At 35.8% G+C, this 4,698-nt stretch overlaps 1 non-coding gene across 1 annotated transcript; it reads left to right on the top strand.

Annotated features, from left to right (window-relative positions):
• The first annotated feature begins 410 nt into the window (after positions 1-410).
• LOC137247365 (small nucleolar RNA U3) lies at positions 411-625 on the top strand. Its single transcript, XR_010951830.1, has one exon. It is a non-coding gene; the product is annotated as a small nucleolar RNA U3 (small nucleolar RNA).
• The last annotated feature ends 4,073 nt before the right edge of the window (positions 626-4,698 follow it).

The following is a 4,698-nucleotide window of genomic DNA, read 5'->3' as shown; positions in this document are numbered from 1 at the left end:
AAACCGTTTAAACTACCCGAAATTTAAGATTTAACAACTAATTCGACACATTTGTGAATTTACGAATTGTTTGTACACCAATTAAAGAATACAAAACTTTGGTCCATATTATTGAGATTTGGTCCTTTTTTTCGATCAATTATGGTCCTAAATGAAAATATGGTGTGGCAACCAAGCTTGTGTATATAATTATTTCCGAGTGTACATACAAATGTGATTTTGCTGCTGCTTCGCCCTACCCTCTCATCGAGGGGTACGCTTGTGAGTTGTGAACAGCAATACAGAATGTTTTTGTTATTTTTAAAGATCATACGAAACTTTGTATATTGATCAATGATCTTCACTTCTTAATTCTCAACTACATTATTTACAGCATAGTTTAAGTACTTTGTGCCGATTTTATCAATGTTAAGACTATACTTCACAGGATCATTTCTGTAGTCAGTCTTCATTTACTTTCATTACAAAATGAAAGCATCTGCATCCGCAATGAGGAGTTATATCGTTTTATCTTAAAGCGTGAGGTTTATAATATCCTTTCTAATTTTGTTCTGCATGAGCACATTTGAAATGGTGTTTCGTCGATGATCGCTATAGCCAACTGATAAAGCGACTTCTGAGTGGTTAGCAAAACTTTATTTAAATAAATTTCAAAGTTGTAAACATGTCGGAACAATGCAAGGTGGCAGCATGGTGAACATACCTACATACATAAATAAGAATTCCATATACTTTGTTTTTGTAAATTCAATGGACAAATGGCAAAATCGTACTGCGCCGGAAGTTAATGTGTCAAATCAAATAAAAAAGGTTAAAAAAAATAGTTGTTGTTGTAGCAATGCTCGCCCCACCTAATAGCCGCGACCGATCACAAATTGTCGTCAATATCCTCTAACGGGAGTCCAAGGAAACTTGCCGTTTCAACAGGGGTGGACCATAAGGAAAGGGGTGTTAGAGGCTTTGGTTCCACATTACAATTAAAGAGATGGTTGGTGTCGTGTGGGGACACATTGCAAGCAGGGCATACATTTTGTATGTCGGGGTTGATTCTGGATAGGTAAGAGTTTAACCTGTTACAGTATCCAGAACGAAGTTGAGCAAGAGTGACACGCGTTTCCCTGGGGAGTATGCGTTCCTCTTCTGCGAGTTCTGGATATTTTTCTTCAAGTACTGGATTCACCGGGCAATTCCCGACATAAAGGTCCGACGCCTGTCTATGGAGTTCACCAAGGACCTGCTTGTGTTTTTCCGCTTCATACGGCTGGGTTCTCAGGTGCCGTATTTCCTCAAAATGCTTACGGAGATGACTCCTTAGGCCCCTAGGCGGTGCTGGTTCGTCAATCAGATGTCTGTTGGGATGCCCAGGTTTCTGGGTATTCAACAGAAACTGTTTGGTCAGCATCTCATTTCTCTCCCTGATGGGAGAGCCGCTAGTGCCTTCTCAAAGTAATATAATTATCAGTGTTGCCAGGTTAGCCTTTTCGAGGCTAGATTTAGCATTTTTTTTTTTTGCATTTTAGCAAATATAGTTATTCTTCAAGTCAAATAGCGAAAACTTATAACTATACAATGGAAAAATGTACACTCCACCATGGAATTTTGGTCGGAAGTCCGAGAACATAAAAATGCATTAAACGAACCTCCTTGTTTAGAACTTGTCGAATTCATATTTAGTTTTTTAGAATTACCACTCAGTAACGCGGAGGTTGAAAGAGTTTTTAGTGGCATGAAAATTCTGAAAACTAAATTAAGGAACAAATTAAAAATTAAAATGCTTAATGCGCTGCTTAATATTAGATGCTCGTTAAAACGCTTATCTAAATGTTGTAATTACTTTGAAATTACCGATGATCTCATATCTATGGTAAATAGCCACACTTTATACCCAGACTTAAGCTCTTCTAATTCTTCAGACGGGGAATATTTTATATAAATAATTAGTTTGTAATATTTTTTTTATGTATATACACTAGGGCGGGTCGATTTAAAAATCGCTCATTGCTCTGTGAAAATCATATTCTCGGGATCAAAATAAGAAACTTTGCCGAAGGAACCTCAACTCTAAACGAATTCTTATATCCCCCCCCCCCCCCCACCCCTTTGGGTCGAACTTTTGGGTAGGGGCAATTTCAATTCTACCTGCTGTGTCTTGTGGTGGCTTAAAAAAAAACACAAGCAATTTTACGATCTGCAATTGTGTCACAGTGATAACTTCATTTTTTAAAACGGTTGAATAAAAAACCCACACAACTATGTTTACGACATGCAAATGCATCACAGTGATGCCTTGGTTTTAAAAGCGTGTTCTAAAAACGCTAATTTCTAATAATTTTTTTTAATTTCTTTTCTATTACTAAGTTAAATTCATTTTTTCATTTACATATGTTCTGACTAAATAAATTTAAAATTAAAGAATAAACAAAGGCATTTTAAAGTGGGATTTTTAAAAATTTGCCCCTACGACCCAAAGGGGGGGACATCAGAATTCGTTTTAGGGGTATGGTTCCTTCGGAAAAGTTTCTTATTTTGATCCCTAGAGTATGATTTTCACAGAGCAATGGGCGATGTTTTTGTCTCCCCCCCCGCCCCCCCCCTCACAAATCGACCCGGCCTAATATACACATATGCAATCATTTAAAATAATTCCATGTGCTAGTCAAAGAAAATGTGCCTGATATGTTTTGAAACAGGAAGTTATGCTTAAGTTATGTTTATAAGTTTTTATTTACAAATGTGTAAACTAAAATATAAAAAAAATTTTATGAATTAACCAAAAAATTTCTGGCCTTTTTTTAGCTTCTTTTTTTCTAAATTTAGCCTTTTCTAACCTTTTTTTTTTGCGAATCTAGCTTCTTTTTTTTGCATCACCTGGCAACACTGATAATTATTTATAATTGTATTTCTCATAAATAAATAAATAAATAAAAAAGGTTATAATCAGCTGTTCGATGCGGCCATCTTTTATTGTTCCGCCATGGTTGTAAAATAAAGTATTTAATTTAGTTGAGAGTCTACAGAAATTCACACCGTTAACAGCTCCGATACTAAGCAGTTTTTCATATAGATGAGTTTAACACAAGCTTATGCATGCATTATGAGTAGATTGCACGTATTTTAATGGAGAATGGTAGAATGAGCGTTAAGCTGGAGACATTGGTGCTTTATCGGTAACCTTGTAACAGCTGATTCGACCAACCTTATGAGAATCAATGCAATCGATTATTGGTGCCGCTAAAGCTGGAGACATTGGTGCTTTATCGGTAACCTTATAACAGCTGATTCGACAAATCTTATGAGAATCAATGCAATCGATTATTGGTGCCGCTAAGGTCGTAACCGTATCGTAGCCAACCAATTGGGTTTTGATTTACCGTCGTAACGATAAACAGCTGATGACGTTAGGGATACGGATACAGCGATACGACATACGGCACCAATGGCTCCGACTTAATGTCGTAACCGTATCGTAGCCAACCAATTGGGTTTTGGTTTACCGTCGTAACGATAAACAGCTGATTACGTTAGGGATACGGATACAGCGATAGGACATACGGCACCAATGACTCCGGCTTTACTGGCGCCATTTGATATTGAAAAGTAGCCATCTTCCAAATTTTGTTCCAAGCAAATCATAAGAAGATGAATTTGACATTTGCTTTGGCTAAGGGTGTTGGCCCACTTTGCAAGTGAAATTATTTTTCCCACTGGGTGGTAAATTTTCTAACATTTTTCGCAAACAAAAACTGCAATATAACAATCGATTACGACACAAAATATGTTAGCAATTATTTTTTTTGTATAGGCAGAATGTATATAACAGTGCTTCGCGAAATTTGAATGTGAATGGGCAAGGCGTAATAAACTTCAATTGCCACGTCTGAAGTTCCTTCATATTTACAAACGCAACATCTTGGTTGATTGTGGCGATGTTATTGGAATGAATAATCTTGTGTTAAACGCATCTGTATGAAAAATGTCATTGTGTCACCGGCTTAAATCTTACAAACAATGATAAAAGTGTTCAATATTTCAGAGAGAGCTCGACACCTTTGCACGGCAAGCAAGTTATGTTACTTGCGGGGGCATACATTGAACTCATCATATCACACACTAACTACAAAAGAGTCACAACTTGAAAAAATGTAAATGTTCAGGACAGAAGAAAAACGGTTTACGTTAAAACGTCTATAATGTTATACTGAAATCCAGTTTTACAAAGAAGGATACCTTCATTATAAAATGAATTGACGAAATTTTGTTGTAATTAATTGTTTAAGGACAAAATATATAGCAATTTTGAATTATGACTATTTCTATGGCATGAAATTACTATTATAATGGAACATTTCACAATAATACAAGCAACTTTACTCACTCTTTACGTATAAAAAGACAATTTTAATTAATACACAACAAAGTTAAAATTTGTTTGCAACAAGATAGTCAGAATTACACTTTATGCGTAAAAAACTGCTCACTTGTTCTTAAGCACATTGAAACAACTAAAAATTGTACTCATAGCAAGCGATGCAATCAACACCAAAACTGGCATAACGGTAATTTTCCAGTTAAAGAAGAAGATAATGAAAACGAAATTTAAGGGGCGGTTAGAGATGTGTACTGTGAATTGGTTTATGGAAAAAAACCGATTTTGAAAAATTTTAAGTTGTGACTCTTTTGTAGTTAGTGTGCGATATG

This window comes from Eurosta solidaginis, chromosome 3 (genome assembly GCF_040869045.1).
Source record: "Eurosta solidaginis isolate ZX-2024a chromosome 3, ASM4086904v1, whole genome shotgun sequence".
NCBI lineage: Eukaryota > Metazoa > Arthropoda > Insecta > Diptera > Tephritidae > Eurosta > Eurosta solidaginis.
This window is presented reverse-complemented; position numbering and strand designations above follow the sequence as displayed.